This window comes from Schistocerca americana, chromosome 1, assembly GCF_021461395.2.
Source record: "Schistocerca americana isolate TAMUIC-IGC-003095 chromosome 1, iqSchAmer2.1, whole genome shotgun sequence".
Classification (NCBI taxonomy): Eukaryota; Metazoa; Arthropoda; class Insecta; order Orthoptera; family Acrididae; genus Schistocerca; species Schistocerca americana.
This window is the reverse complement of record NC_060119.1, coordinates 429238310-429254721: the sequence shown is the minus strand read 5'-3', so window position 1 is coordinate 429254721 and position 16412 is coordinate 429238310. Positions and strand designations below refer to the sequence as shown.

The 16412-nt window shown below is 43.9% G+C and overlaps 1 protein-coding gene and 1 non-coding gene across 2 annotated transcripts in view; one reads left to right on the top strand and one right to left on the bottom strand.

Annotated features, from left to right (window-relative positions):
- The window catches only part of LOC124557856 (exostosin-1), a 296909-nt gene that overhangs the window by 132842 nt on the left and 147655 nt on the right, over positions 1–16412 (top strand). The gene's annotated exons all lie outside the window — the stretch shown is intronic.
- Trnap-ugg lies at positions 1403–1485 on the bottom strand. Its single transcript has one exon. It is a non-coding gene; the product is annotated as a tRNA-Pro (tRNA).

Genomic DNA, 16412 nt, shown 5'->3' with positions numbered 1-16412 from the left:
CATGGGTGAATGGCGTGCATTGCATGAAGAAAAGCAATCAACATTTATTCACCAAAAAGTTATCACAGAAGGTGGTGTCGTGAAAAGATTCAGATTACATGTCCGTGCCTGCCATCTAATAGGCCACGCCACATGATGATAAGCACTGCGGCAGTTCTCATGCCACGTGTTTGTTGCTCGTTTCTGTCAGCACTGTTTAAAATAGTACTGATCGCTTTTCCCATTTTCTACCACAACGCAATATTTCAAAGCAGTGCAAATTTTATGAATAAAAATTTTTAGTAAAAGTTTCATTTAAAAACAAAAAATTGCTGCTGTTGTGGCTAATTGGTATTTCGTTTTTTTTTAAAATACAGTATTAGTGAAAATAAAAATACGTGTTGTAACGGAGATCAGACAAATACCGAAAAATACCGGTCATTGAGAATAAGACACCGGTATCGGATTTAACAGATCGGTTTTTTCCAGCCCTGAAAGTAGGTGGCAGGTTTCGGTTCATTGGTAGAATCATAGGGAAATGCAATTATCTACAAAGGAGATTCCTTAGAAGACGTCTGTTGGACCTATTGCTGAAGTGTGTGGGATCCGTACGAAATAGAGATAACAGGTGCACTGAACGTATACAGTGAAAGACAGTACGAATGGTCAGAGGTTTGTTTGGCGGATGGAAGAGTGTTATGGAGACGCTGAAAGAACTGAACTGGCAAACGCTTAAAGGTGGATGGGAATTATTCCGTGAAAGGCTTATTAAATTTCATGAACAAACTTTAACTGTTAAATCTAGTAATACCTAAAAGTCCCTAAGTATCGTGCTCGTAAGAATCGCGAGGACAAGATTGCATTAATTAAAGCGCGTACAGAGGAACTTAAAACTGCCATCCCTCCCGCGCTCGTTACGTAATTGGAACGGAAAAGTCCTGCTAACTGGTACATGAGAAGTGCCTTGTGCCACGCACATGACAGTGATTTGCAGAGCATGGACGTAGTCCCACAAACGTGACTATTCGTCTCTCGATTCAATTGTTTTTCGGCCGTCTACGACTCTCTGTTCTTCTAATTCAACTCTGATTATTTTTCTGTGCAAAGTACTTAAATTACACAAGCTATATATGTACACTATTTTTATCTATACGAAATTTACATATTTCATATAACACGAATTATTAATGATGTGCTTCCGGATGTTTTGCCGAGTGATTGGAGTCTAGGCAGCGAGTGTACGTAACAGTGAAACTCGTAGCACCTGAAAAAGGCGGCTGCGTCTGTCATTGAAATATTGCGCATGAAGTGGAACAAAAAAATGGTTCAAATGGCTCTGAGCACTATGGGACTTAACATCTGAGGTCATCAGTCGCCTAGAACGACTTAAACCGAACTAACCTAAGGACATCACACACATCCATGCCCGAGGCAGGATTCGAACCTGCGACCGTGCGGTCGCGCGGTTCCAGGCTGTAGCGCCTAGAACCGCTCGGCCACCCGGGCCGGCTCGAACAACAAATCGGCAGAACGGGAGAAATCGTGCCATTAATCACTCGCGTCGAAGAAACCGGAGAGATCACAACACAAAAAATATTATTTTTAGAAAAAAAGGAAAAGAACTCGTAAAGAAAGACGCTGTATCGGTAGCCATCAGTGTACTGTTGTCAGCCGCATCCAACCCTGTACTCACAGCTCGTTAACTCTCCTGTATAGCGTCTTTAATGCGATTGGATTCCGAAAAGGCGCAAAGCCGCAGCCGAGGCGGCCGTCGTGCCGGCGTTGTTTCCGGCCTGCCGCCGCGAGAGTAATTTATATCGCTTTGCACGGCAATTAAAAGTGGCCCGCGGCTTTCTGGGAACAGAAACGCATTTAATTAATCGAGAAATAATTTATGTCCGGATGGTTTGCGGGGAGCGCAGTAAATCACGCGGCGGTAGTTCCGGCTGTGGCGGCAAGGGCGCGCTACGAAGCGTCCGGCGACGCCGACGGCCGGTTAATTGCGAGACCCGGGTGCGGTCCGCAGGAAAAAGCGCAGCGGCTGCGTCTGGCGCGCCCGTGTAACCGATGCTTCCTGCGGAGCCGTGAAGTCCCGTGGCAGCTGTCGCGCACCCAGTTTGCGAGCTTCGTTTTTACGACAGTCCGAGATGGGAGGAACAGAGCTCCAGTCTGCGGCGTAGGCTGAAGTATTTTGCACTGCTCGCTGGGGCGAAAGTCAATATCGTGTTCATTCCTTTCGTTTAAATGTCTGCCGAGTGCACGTCTGCTTTCCTATAAGGAAAGAATGTGTCTCCATGTGAAAAGGACGCCACCTGGTAATCTGATTTTTGTAATTTTTAAGTTTCCGTGCATCAGTCTGTACAAACTGAACCCTTATATTGTCGCTTCGTTGTCCGTCTGTCTGTCCAACTGTTTAAAACTCGTGTACCACGCTCAAACTTATGTCACTTACTAAAGTTTATGGTCCCTTGACGGTGTATAAATGTTAACCTTCTAAGTCAGTTCACTCAAACGATACTGCCATTTATGTCACATATTTTAATACTCAGAAACCCACTCATCAAAACATACAGGTTGCTTGCTGTTAACCCAGATTCAAGAAATTTGGCAAGAAGCAATGTTTTACACTACAGGTGAAGGAAAAATACGAAAATTATTAATTTGTGATCGTATCACAAGAAAAAATATTTTTTTTCTACTTCTCATCCATATGTCTGTCTCTCTGTTCGTCTGTTAAGATCCCTTTTTCTCTGGAACAAATCAGTATGTCACGTTCAAATTTATGTCACATACTAATATCTGTGTGTTTTGGTGGTGTAAAAAAAGTAAGCTTCTAAGTCAATGCAGTCGAAATATTCGGTCATTTATGTCACATGTTATGATACTTGAGAACACTCTCCTCAAAACCTATAGGGTAATTCGCGTTCTAATAAATAAAAATGCTTTATTAAATATTCTGTCTCTATATGTACAAACTGAAGTCTGCTGCTCGTATCTTTCTGTATGTCGACATTAGTCTCAGGAGCTACTACAGAGATACACTATGTGATAAAAAATATCCGGACACCTGGCTGGAAATGAGTTACAAGTTCGTTGAGCTCTCCATCTGTAATGCTGGAATTCAATATGGTGTTGGCCACCCTTAGCCTTGATGACTGTTTCCACTCTCGCCGGTATACGTTCAATCAGGTGCTGGAAGGTTTCTTGGGGAATGACAGGCCTTTCTTCACGGAGTGCTGCACTGAGGAGAGGTATCGATCTCGGTCGGTGAGGCCTGGCACGAATTCGGCGTTCCAAAACATCCCAAAAGTTTTGTATAGAAGTCAGGTCAGGGCTCTGTGCAGGCCAGTCCATTACAGGCGTGTTGTTGTCGTGTAACCACTCCGCCACAGGCCGTGCATTATGAACAGGTGATCGACAATGTTGAAAGATGCAATGGCCATCCCCGAATTGCTCTTCAACAGTGGGAAGCAAGAAGGTGCTTAAAATATCAATTTTGGCCTGTACTGTGATAGTGCCACCCAAAACAATAAGGGGTGCAAGCCCCCTCCACGAAAAGCACGATCCCACCATAACACCATCGCCTCCGAATTTTATTGTTGGCACTATACACGCTGGATGATGTTCACCGGGTATTCGCCGTACCGACAGCCTGCCAACGGATCGCCACAATGTGTACCGTGATTTGTAACTCCACACAACGTTTTCACTGTCAATCGTCCAATGTTTACGCCTCCTACACGAAGCGAGGCGTCGTTTGGCATTTACCGGCGTGATATGCGGCTTATGAGCAGCCGCTCGACCATGAAATCCAAGTTTTCTCACCTCCCGCCCAACTGTCATAGTACCTGCAGTTGGATCGTGATGCAGTTCGGAATTCCTGTGTGGTGGTCTGGATAGATGTCTGCCTATTGTACATTGCGACCCTCTTCAACTGTCGGCGGTCTCTGTCAGTCAACAGACGAGGTCGACCTGTACGCTTTTGTGCTGAACGTGTCCCTTCACGCTTCTACTTCCCTATCACATCGGAGACAATGAACCTAGGGATATATGAGAAACGTAACGTATGACACAAGTGACATCCAATCACCTGACCACGTTCGAAGTCCATGAGTTCCGCGGACGGCCCCATCATGATTTCTCACCATGTCTAATGACTACTGAGGTCGCTGTTATGGAGTACCTGGCAGCACAATGGACCTAATATGAAAAACGTATGTTTTTGGGGGTGTCCGGATACTTTCTATCACATATTGTATTGATATGGTCTTGCCATTTCAGTGATCAATTCAGTCCCTTATGTTACATGTATTGATATCGGCAACAGAAAAAAAATCGTTGAGATTCTCGATTCCCATTATGGGTGAATTATATCAATATCATCATCATCATCATCATCATCATAATCATTTATTGCAATTGACGGGCGTTTGAGGCCTACAGCAGAAGAACAATAGGAAAGAAAAATAAAACATTACAAACATAAAAACCCCAATAAAAGGAATGTCTGTCAATCACAGGAGAGGAGGTATGGGGGTTGAATGAAAATTAATACCTCCACCTTCGTTAATTGGGTTTGGATGGGAATATTTTAATAAATCAAATGCAGAAATAATCCTTAGAATGTGCTCTTTAATTACCAATATTAATATTCACTTTTCCACATAATCACCAGCCAATTGGATACATTTCTAGCAACGATGAACAAGTTTTCTGAAGCCGTAACGGAAGAAGTCGACACTCTGGTTCCACAAACACAGTCTCACAGTTCTCTCAACGTTTTCATCGGAAGCACAATGGTATCCCCGCAGATCGTCTTTCATTATCAGAAACAGAAGGAAGTCAGACGGTGTTAAATCTGGACTGTATGGAGGATGCCGTATGGTGGTGAGATTCAGTCTCTGAAGTTCTATTGTGGTGGCACGTAAAGTGTGTGGTCTGATATTGTCATGCTACAGGAAAACATTTCCATTTTCCTTTCGGACCCTTGTTAGCCGTCGTTTCAGAGTTCGCAGCGTTGTGATGTAAAGCTCTGAATTTATTGCTTTTTCACGATCAAGGAAATCAACATGGATAACCATCTGCGTCCCAGAACACTATGTCCATGATTTTTTCAACTGAGGGCTGCGTCTTGAATTTCTTTTTCTGGGTCGAGTCTTTGTGTCGATATTCCATAGACTGACGTTTCGTCTCTGGGTCGTAATGGTGTACCCACGTTTCGTCTCCTGTCACAACTGAATGGAGGAAGGCATCACCTTCATGCTCGTAACGCGAGAGGAGTTCCTGGCAATTTTCAAGTCTGTGCGCTTTCATTTCAGCAGTCAGAATCCGGGGTACCCATCGTGCACAGATCTTCCGATAGCCAAGCAAAGCAATAGTGTGACCCACACGTTCTTGTGAAATGCCGATTGTGCTTGAAATTTCTCTCTGAATGATACGACGATAATCCTGAATCAATCTGTCAACATTTTGCTTGTGAAATACGGTGGTTGCTGTCACAGGACGTCCAACTCTTCTGTGACGCAGGTCAGATGTTCCCGCCTCAACATCTTTAAACTTACTCGCCCAACGACGCACAGTATTCACGTCAACACAGTCACCATAAACTGCTTTCATTCTTTGATGACTCTCCTTTGGGGTGACACCTTCTGCTGTCAAGAATTCAATGACTGCAAGTTGCTTAAATCGCATTGACCGACCGTCTGCGCGGAGTTCCATACTTTACACTGTAACAACACAATCGTTCAACGCTAAGGCTTCCCGGCAACTGGAGCTGTAGAGCAGAGGCTACGGAACAAGCCAGTACCTGTCGCATACCAATGCTGCCAACTGTTTAAGTGTTACGAGGGTGGAGGCATTACTTTTCAGTCAACCCTCGTATTAACTGTAGATGGCAGTCCACCTTTTCCGGTCTCTAGCATCATCCTCCACGGCCGCCAGTTTCACTTCTTGAAGGATCGTCGTCACTCGATCCTTCCCTCGCGTTCTTGTGCGTCCTCTCGAGCGTTTTCCCGTGGGTTGAGTGTGGACGACTCCCCTGTAAGATGTGGCCAAACCATTGTAGCCGCCTCTATCTACGTAGTTAATTTTTTTACGGAACCGTCAGTGCGAGGGTTCTACTCGCACTTGGCCGATTCTCTTTATATTTATGGTACGCGAAGTTCAGAACTCAAATATCAATTCTCAGAGCTGTTCGATGCATCTCTCAAAAGCTCTCGGGAAAATCGACTTTTCAAGTTTTCCGAGGAACCTTACTAAAATTAAGTTACTAAAATTAAGGCCATTTTCACAATGGGCTGCGTCAGTCACTCGTTAGCATTGGATAATGTTAATCGGATAATCAATGGATCGTTGGGTTGAATGTCGTGACGATCTATTTTTTCGTTTCATTTTGTTCACTCAGTTCGAAAACGTACACCATTTAAGTGTCTAGTTAATCAAATATATGTTAATTAACTCAAATTCACTCAAATATAAATTCTTAATTATCGATGTTTTATAAAAATTTTTGATAAGTTTGTTATGTTTTTTTAAACTGCACAGTCTCTGTTAAAATATTTTATAAAATATTCGATAATTAAAAATCTGTATTTGAAGTGCTGTGATATGTAAATAGATCAATATGAATTTGGTGAATTTGACGTTTAAATGATTTAGGTATTCAAACTGAACAAAATGAAATGAAAGAAAGACGATAGCGACATTAGAACCTGCTATTCCTAGATTACCCGATTGCCATTTATTAAGCTATCGAATGGACCGTGCGGCTATTTGTGAAAATCCCCTTAATTTTAGTAAATCAAAGTTCCTCGGAACTCTTAAACGTCGATTACCTTCAGCATTTTTGAGAATTGCCTTTAACTGCTTTCGTTCATTGATATTTGAGTTCTGAATTTCACGTACCATAAATGTAGAAACTTACAAAAATTAGATGGCCCGTTTACTGCCTGTGAGCAAAACACACTAAAAATGTGACGTTCTTCAACTTCTTCTTCTTCTTCTTCTTTCGGCATCTGCTAGTTTCATACCCTTATTCAGTGTATTTAATTTCTGTGGTTAATTTCTGTTTCGTGTCTCCACATTTCTTCGTATGCCTCTCGATCTTTTCGCTATTGGTCGATAAATCTTATGTTCGAAATTCTGTTTTCATTCAGCCTTCTGGCGTGATCTGTCCATTTGTTTCTAGACTACTCGATTGTTCGTTTATGTTTTTAAGTTCTATTTTTTGTTTCCTTGTTGTGTTCCTTACTTTCGGTGGCCTATAGGCAGTTGTTCTTCTTAAAAATCTCATTTCCACAGCTTGTACTGTTCGTTCATTTCCATCTGTTATTGTCCACAAAGCATAGATGGTATTTTCGCCGTTTATTGAACTTTATTAGAGTTCCTTCATTCATCTCTTTATTCTGTGTTCTGTATGAAGTCCCATTAACGCAGTTTAACCTTTCGGTTTTTTTGGAATGTGAAGATGATATATCCCAACAAACTAAATCTATTCTCTCTCTCTCTCTCTCTCTCTTCCTCTCTCTTTGTGGACGTTTATTACAATTTTATATGGGACCGGATCTATACCGTTAAAAGGCATTTTTTCTGGAGATATTTTATGTTATAGCTCTTGGCAGTTATATTTAATGTATCAGTGCCTTTTTGAACGATGTCCTAATTGTAACGCATAAGACATTGGTCGTCAATAAAGGGCGTTGTCATTAGGTAAATCTGTTGGTAAAGTTACGGGTATAAAGCTACGATTAATTTACCCATTGTCTCAACATGTTGTCAACACGGATATTAAAAAGTATTGGAGGATAACAGTATCTTTGCAGTGAGCATGGATTCGTTGTTGTTCTAATATTATCTTTGCTGGAAATGGCAATTATGGAGCTTTGGAACATTTTTTCGATTACTCTTAGTAACTACTGTTCCAGGATTGAATTGGTCATACGTTTTTAATTTGTAAATCTGAAATAGTACAATTCTGCCACGCACTCTTTATTTGTTCCAAGACAATTAATTTTTGTTCTGTTAATAAAGGACATAAACCTTCTGAAGGAATCTTCTATGATTGTGGATTTTTATGAACGAAGCAGTCTATACAGCTTACTATATTTCTGCATTTATACCGACGTTTCAGCAACTGCAATGATCAGTTTAAAAGTTAAACCCTATAAAACAAGGCGCAGTGGGAACTTGAATGAAAGGAACGCTACGCTTAGGTGTGTTATTGAAACTAACTCTAAACTCTGTTTTACACGATTTAAATTTCGATGAGGGCAGTAGCCGAAATGTCGGCGTAAATAAAGAAACATAGTAAGCGATTTAGACGGCTTTGTTCTCGAAAATTATTTTTTATTCTCCGTAACAGAGGAAGCGGGAAGAAAGGGAACTGGCGAGGTGGAAACTCATGACTCTTAGCCGCGCAAGGCATTGCCGTGTTGCAATGGCGAAAGTTGAAAATTTGTGCAGGATCGGGATTCGAACCCAGATGCTCTGCGTGTTTAGAACGGTTGCCATCCGGACACCCCTCCCCTCCACCCCATATTCGCAAATTACTGCATGCTACATTGCAGCGTCCCTGGTCCATTACGCTCCCTACTCGCAAATTCGTGATACCGCAAGGGTTCCAACGACATATATGCAAAAAATGGTTCAAATGGGTCCGAGCACTATGCGACTTAACTTATGAGGTCATCAGTCCCCTACAACTTAGAACTACTTAAACCTAACTAACCTAAAGACATAACACACGTCCATACCCGAGGCAGGATTCGAACCTGCGACCGTAGCTGTCGCGCGGTTCTAGACTGTGGCGCCTAGAACCGCTCGGCAACTCCGGTCGGCTGACATTTATGCATTCGCACCAAAACACGCCACGGAGCTGTCGCGCTAGGTTGTGTTAATGTAAAGGAGTGTTGTCCGTTCTGTCGGACTTATTGTATTGAAAGTCGTGTGGCAGGTGGTTCATCATTATAGGAGTGTACGATAACAAATTCAGACCAAATGGAACACACAGGCCACAGTAAAGGGGTCCAAACAGTCGCATCAATACACAGTACCAACTTCCCCCCCCCCCCCCCTACCTTCCGGCGGCAACGCGGACGTGTAGTCATCACACATGTAAATGATAGTAATGGTGCCGAATGGCGTCTTGCGATAGATTGTGTCTAGCATCTTGAACCATTTTTGCAAATCGGCTATAGTTCTTGTAGGCTCTGGGGAAGAGTAAGTTCCACCTTCAAAATGTCCTATACGTTTTCTATTGGCGAGACATCTGGCGATATTGATGGCCAGGGAAGTTGTTTTACACCACGAAGAGCACCTTGCGTTGCAGCAGTCTTACTTGGACGTTCGTTGTCCTGCTGAAATAGCAGTAGCACGGGGATAGCAGCCTGTGCAATGTAGTTGACGTGGGTTACTTTACCCAGCAGAAATACCAAATGTGGGATCGAGTTGTAACAAATGGCCCTCCACACCATGAAGCCTGGGATCGAACCTGTGTGTCGTGGGCGAATTCACTCCGGAACAGGCAGCTCACCGACTCTGCGCCATACACGTGTACGTTCATCAGTCGCATACAGACAGATCCTACTTTTTTCAGTGACGACGACAACAAACCGCCGATACAGCTTCCACTCGCCCCTTTCACGACACCAAAGAAGCGGTGCTTGGTGGTGTATGAGTCAGTGGTAGCCTGGCCACAGACACAGTCGATCTTACACTGTTGTAAACAGATGGCTTCCGATGGTCGCTGATAACACAGCAAGTGCAGCACGAGTCCCGATTTTGTCCCTGTGTGATAGTCGGTCGGTCAACACAGTTCGCACAAATCGTCGATCTTGACGTGCGTCCAGACCACTGCTGCAAGCTGCGACACATCACCGGTACATTGTGAAGAAAATGTGTAGCAATTCGTCGATACGTCCATCATGTTCCTGCAGGCACACAGTGTAACGCCTTTCAAATGGCTGAAGCTCTTCAGTGTACTTGTTGATGAAGGGCTGGCCGCGGTGGTCTAGCGGTTCTGGCGCTGCAGTCCGGAACCGCGGGACTGCTACGGTCGCAGGTTCGAATCCTGCCTCGGGCATGGGTGTGTGTGATGTCCTTAGGTTAGTTAGGTTTAATTAGTTCTAAGTTCTAGGGGACTTATGACCTAAGATGTTGAGTCCCATAGTGCTCAGAGCCATTTGAACCATTTTTTTTGTTGATGAAGAGTGGTTTACCCTAGAATGAATGTTTCAAACACTGTTCACCTGTAAACCCAACACAGTTAGTGCCTGCATAGTCAAAACAGAGGGTGCACAGGCAGGCCTCGTGTGAGCCATCTGACCGCCTATTACCATGAAAACTGAATGACTCACTCTGCAGCCCCTCTATATGCCTTTTCTCCACTGTACCCACTCCTTGAGGGTGCCGCACTTTTTTCCGGCAATGTATACATTTGTAACTTTAGTTTTGTGAACTGCCCCATTTTGATTTCCGCTCTTCCTGCACCTCAATAAATCACTTGATTTTCAACGTTTGTAGATACTTCAATCTTGAAAATCTCGTTTCTGCGCTGGATTCGACAACATTTTGAGTTGTAAGGTTAAGAAAGCTGGTTCTACGGTTTCAGAAAAACAATGGGGCCTACGCAGAACAGAAAAAAGGTGTGTGTGTGTGCTTATTCTTAACGTGCAAATTGGTCCTTAGTAGCATTCGTTTCGAGTAGATGCATCATCCGACTGTCACTACGTTGTGTATTCTGCCATAGGAAATGAAAGAAAAGAAGGAAAAAAAGCAGGTTATCTCTCTACAATGGAGGTTGTCTGTAAGAGCGGCTGAATAGCGCGGAGGCTTCTGTTGCGGCATTACTAAAAATGAAATCACTAGGTCACTTAGTGCGCAAGGAACGAGCTTAAGGAATCTAATTAAGGAGGAACAGCCTCAGCCCGGAATCTCAGGCAAAGAAATTACGCGGGGAGCGCTTGCTGCTTAGCGTTAGTTGTGCCGGGCGGTTAGCAGACGTAATTGCGGGGATTTCCCACCGGCGCCTGCGGGCATGCAGCCCGCACACCGCACGTCTGCAGCGAGGAGGAGTAGGTTGCTGGAATGCGTGCGCTTCTTCAGTCTCGACAACTCAAACACGGCACAAAATAGACTATCAGTGCGAGCTTATCCTTCAAGTATTCTTTAATATTCTATTAGTTGCATACCCTTTTCATCTGCATGTGATATGTTGCAACTGAGGTACTGGAAATGGGACGTTACTCGCAGTGTTTTACAATGGATATGATTTTTTTAAAATCTGTTATTCCCATGATAGGAAAGCCTTTCTCGTAGTTTTAGTTTAGTTTATGTTCAAATTATACGCAGAACACAAGAGAGGGTACACAACAATTTCAATTTCCTCTTTACAAAGCACGTAGGACCATTAGTTAACTTTACTTCATGTACCTTAGCAAAACTACTTTATCTCGTTACTTTGGATCTGTCGTCGCTCTAATGTTCATGCGTATTTTAGTTTCAGGCTTCTTCCTATAAGTTACTTGTCTGTACAAGTATGTCATCCGTGTCGCTGCCACTTCCTTCGTATCATTATCAGTTTCTTTGAATTTTCGACTTCCGTTAGTGAGAATATAGATTTTATTGATTAATCGTGAGAAGTCCATTTGTACGGCGTTCATAAAATTTCAGACGTCTTTTCTGTCTAATGAGACTACATGATTTCTTCAGGAACTACACATCTTTTGTTCCTTTCCGCATCCCGAAATCGGGATCATGAGTTGGGATATTTTTCGCGATATCTGTCGTTCTACACTTCGCGTTGACATTGACATTTGTGCTTAATGTTGTCTCAGCTGCCCGGAGTATTGGGAGAATGTCTAGTTCGATAGTGGTTCACTTTGGGGTTGGTGGAAAGGGATTTATTGTTAGAAATATTCCGGATGATAGTATAGGCTTTGCAGAAGTTTGTTGCTCACTTTGTAATCGCTAGCGTTGCCGGCAATTTCACCGAAGTAGTTGAAGTGCTGAACCGGAGCGAGTATGTATTTAGTCCTGACGGCGGACGGGTCTGTGTGCTGTGTCTATTGCTAGATGAAGTGCAAAGGCAAAACGTTTGACAGGGATTCTTTTACTTTTGTTCCCATATGTATTCTAGGGTTTTCTTTGTGCCATATTTTCATGATCTTATCAAATAGCAGACTGAAAAGGATTGCAACAGACACTGCCAGGATACTGTCATGAGCGTAGGGTACTATCGTGCCCTATGTCCATTTCAGTTTCGGCCAATAGGCTGACCTTCCGCCTACTCCGCATTTTGTTCTCATCGGTGCTGGGGTCTTCAACAATCAGACATTACAATTCCTGAAATCTGTAAAGGCTTGTAGCTGTGATGATGCAATCAGTTAATTCTACATAAGGGTAGACTGTAACAGAAAAAGTGCATTGAACGAGAATGAACAGAAGGAACCTGCTCAGCTTATGCCAAAGATCTGAATCCTGGTGCAAGGCTGACGTTGTAAACCTTTGCTGGGAAGACGCGTGAGCACACTGAGGACAAAATGCCAAAACAGGAACATTCTCTCTCTCTCTCTCTCTCTCTCTCTCTCTCTCTCTCTCTCTCTCTCTCACACACACACACACACACACACACACACACACAGAGAGAGAGAGAGAGAGAGAGAGAGAGAGAGAGAGAGAGAGAGAGAGAACTTGTAATGGTGTTGCAGGTTATGCTGAGAAATAAGTGTTAAAAAAATTAGATACCTTAAGCCCTTTATGAGTTAATTTATCATTGAAGTTGACCAATCAGATCGCAGCGTGCGCACATTCAAGCGGGCCACCAGATAGCTTACTGTTAGTGTTAGACGGCCTCAGTGGCCGAGAGGTTCTAGGCGCTTCAGTTCGGAACTGCGCTGCTGCTACGGTCGCAGGTTCGCATCCTGCCTCGGGCATGGATGTGTGTGATGTCCTTAGGTTAGTTAGGTTTAAGTAGTTTTAAGTCTAGGGGACTGATGACCTCAGATGTTAAGTCCCCTAGAGCCATTTGAACCATTTTTTTTTTTTTTTTTTTTTTTTTTTTGTTACATATTCTCATAGAGTAGATGATAGCACAAGACAGAACTCAGCCTTTGGCTCGAGTTCCATCCTTACTACCATCCCATGTCCTATTTTTGTATCATTCTCTTATTCTGTTTTAGGAAACCAAACTAGGTAGACGTTTGCAACACCCTCTATGTCAGGCCACTTGAATTTGCACGCGCAACGGCGTGATTGGCTAACTTCATTGCTAAGTAACTAGGGAACGGCTCAACGTATCGAATTTTTCTCAGCACAGTCTACTCCTCAACACCTTTACAAGCTTTACACACTGTTTCTCACCACCATGTACATATATCTCCGATCCATTTGATGGAAACAAACACATAAAGAAAGCGCAATAAATCACGCAAAATTTTAACTATGTACTGTCGCCTTCCGTAATGCACTTTTGCCAGCGATGAACAGGGGCCTGCTGCATGCCTGAACCATCTGTCTTACAGTTCTGACGACAGCATGGGAGTCTGGAAAATGTTGGCCACGTAGTCCATCTTTCGAGGACCCATCGAGATGTAAGTCTGACGGTTCTGAATCAAGCACTGTACGATGGGAGTGATAGGCCAGTCTATCTAAATATGGCATGGAGTCCGTGGTCCCAAAACTGTTGTTGGACCTGTCTTTGTCCTGTTGCGTGCACAAGTCCTTGAATGGCCTGACAGGAAATTCGGGCTTTCAGCATAATCAGTGTCGCCATCTAGCGTTCTAAATCGGCAATTGCTCCAAGAACCACAGCTCTAATGAGCACACACACTCATAAAACTATGCAAATCTCTTTACTTGTAGGTGGCAGCATCTTGTATGTTGGATAATACACAAGACTGCCAGTACATGGGCTATTTTTGATGACACCATGTCACATCTGTCGTGACTGGGAAAGTGTCGCCTTCGGCTCTGTACTGGTCCAGGTGGTCCCGCAAAATTTCCGTTGCATGATTTTTTGAAGGTTACGTAAACAACCAAAGTTCTCAGCTCACACTCGCAGTACCTTGGTCGTAATAGGCCATCATGACAGACGTGTTGATCGAAATACTGCTCCTTAAGAGAGACAGCAGGTGTGGAGGATTGACTGGGTAGTGATTTGTCAAGCACGTTCTTCTCATCGCTGCTGAAACGCAATAGCCACCGCCTCATGTTAATCGCTTCTACTATATCGTCTCCACAAACATTCAGACGGCGTAGATGAGCAAGGATCTTCGGCTAAGAGCAAGATGATTCTGCCGTCTTCTCCCCAATGAAGAAGGAATGTGTATCCGCCCCTACTCTCCACGCGGACGCAACTGCACACACACCGGTATCTAGCGGGTGGCCTATCCTCAGGCGTCCTCCACTTTATGCTCAGGCGTTTGCAGGCCAGCTACACCAGTTCTGGGTAGCAAGGTAGTACAACAATAATAATAACAACGTGGTTTGTTGTCGCCGGGAACTGAGGACGCTGCGACCTCTACTCTCCCCGTTTCGCGGCCTTCCAGTCGGCGACAGGAGGGGCATCCAGTGTGGGACCAATCTCTCCGCAAGTCACGTGTCTGAAAATAGTCCACACTGTATACCTCCGCCCAGACGGCCTCCGAGGAGTCAGTTATCGTTGGGAGTTATTCCGGGCAGATGCGTCGACCATTCCGTGCTCCCTATTCTGAGTATACTCCTGAGCAGCGCCAACCTCCGATGATCGTCGGCGGTCCTAATCGTAATGGACGCCGACTTGCAGACCTAGGCCTCGTGCTATGCTTCACTGTGCTAGGCTTCATCGCGAACGATTCCACGGAGTTAATTGACAATGTTCTCTCTTCCTGTAACATACATAAGATACGTACAATAACTGAATACACAGGTATTATTTGCAGTACTTTAGACCGCTGCTTTATCTGTACGTGTCGTACCCCAGACCATAACACCAATTGGTTCAGTTTGCTCAGCAGTGAGGAATTCAGTGACACACTGCTATTTTATACGCACCTCGGTGTTATATGCCATTTTGGAACGCTCTCCTACTGTCGCTATCTGTTGCAGGACGACTGCGCTCCCAGGACATTAGCAGAAAGATTCAAAAATTAGTTGAATAATTTGTATTTTTCTGTCAGTCGTAAGGCAGAAGCCACAGACAACATTCCCTTGGAATTTCTGGAATCATTGGGGTAATGACAACCAAACGACCATTGGATTGTAGAATGTGTGATACTGGAGACTTACGATAAAACTTGCGGAAAAATATCATCCACACAGTCTCAAGAACAGCAAGCGAGATAAGTGCAATAACTATCGTACAATCAGCGTAACAGCTCATATATTTAATGTGGTGTCACCGCCAGACACCACACTTGCTAGGTGGTAGCTTTAAATCGGCCGCGGTCCATTAGTACATGTCGGACCCGCGTGTCGCCACTGTGTGATCGCAGACCGAGCGCCACCACAAGGCAGGTCTCGAGATACGGACTAGCACTCGCCCCAGTTGTACGGACGACGTAGCTAGCGACTACACTGACGAAGCCTCGCTCCTTTGCCGAGCAGATAGTTAGAATAGCCTTCAGCTAAGTCAATGGCTACGACCTAGCAAGGCGCCATTAGTAACATTGCATGTATCTAAAGAGTCTCACTTGTATCGCCACAATCTCCAGATGTACCAAAAGGATGGATTAAAGTTAAGTATTCCAGAAGCTACGTACTTTTCTTTATAGCATTCATTACGTATCCTGTTTCAGACCTCACGCAATCCTGCTTTAACTTAGCGCGTGCCTTTCGGCTTCCTCTCCTTGTGTCTAGGCTGTCTTGTCTAGACACAACATTTAATGTGCTAACAAAAATAGTATGCAGACAAACGGAAAAAAAATTCAGGATCTGTTAGATGACGATAAGGTTCGCTTTAGGAAAAGCAGTCACCAGACTGAAAGTCCTGACGTTGCGCTTAGTGTTGGCAGCAATCAAGACACATTCATAAAGTATGCCGACCTAGAAAAGCTGTACGATATTGTAATATGGTACAAAAAATTGAAATACAAAATTCTCGGGAAAATACATGTAGGGTATATGAAAGGACGGGGAATACACGGAGGCGTGTTGAAAAGTAATGCCTCCGCATTTTTCGTGAAAACTCTTAAAGCTTTTTAAATAAAACAAACGTGATTAACATTCTACATATTTGTTTTTCGTGTCTACATATTTGCAGCGCTCCTCCGCTAGCGGGTTCCCGATTGTAGCGTGTAACACGGTGGTGTGTAACGTAACTATGTCGATGCGTGAGAAACAGCGTGCTGTAGGCACGTATCAATTTTGAATAGCTCCTCCACAAATGGAGCACCATCTCAATGACAGTGACGATGATAGAACACACACGTGCGTTGCGATATCTACAACAGTTCGACTCC